The following is a 570-nucleotide window of genomic DNA, read 5'->3' as shown; positions in this document are numbered from 1 at the left end:
TTGGTGAGGGAGGTTTGGCTCGCTGCAGAACGCAACACAGAAAACGTGGGGGATTGTGCAAAACTTACTCTGCCGTGTTTTTAAGGGGCTTGTGGGAAAGAACAAAACTGCTTAGGGGATATTCTGGGGGAGGACTAAAAGTGGGGAAAGGGAGGGATCAGCATGGACTGCGGAGGAGCAAAGAGGAGGGAAGGGGGATAGAAGAGGGTGGCGGTGCTTAAGCAAGGGGCACATCTCGTGTGCCTGAGCCCTGCATCCGGTCTTTGGTCTCGCTCACTCCAGCAGTCTATCCCGTATTCTTATTAAATCCCTTTTTTTTCCCCCAGGTAAAAAATCATTTTTTTCCCCCAGCAGCTGTCTTTGGCCCTTGGCCCCTGCTCCGGCCGCGCCGGCCTCGCAGCAGCCCCTCGACGGACGCTGCCCGCACGAGCTGCCTGCAGGCCCCAGCGCGCCCGGCTTCTCCCGGCTGCGGCTCTCCCCTCTCCGGGGCCGCGTCCTGCCCAGGGCTCGCAGCTGCTCTCCGGCCGTGCCCGGTGCTCTCCGTGCGGGCGGCGTTTGCAGCCGGAGCTC

Source organism: Rhea americana, unplaced genomic scaffold (genome assembly GCF_003343005.1).
Source record: "Rhea americana isolate MKP2758 unplaced genomic scaffold, rheAme1 scaffold_481, whole genome shotgun sequence".
NCBI classification, from domain to species: Eukaryota; Metazoa; Chordata; class Aves; order Rheiformes; family Rheidae; genus Rhea; species Rhea americana.
This window is presented reverse-complemented; position numbering follows the sequence as displayed.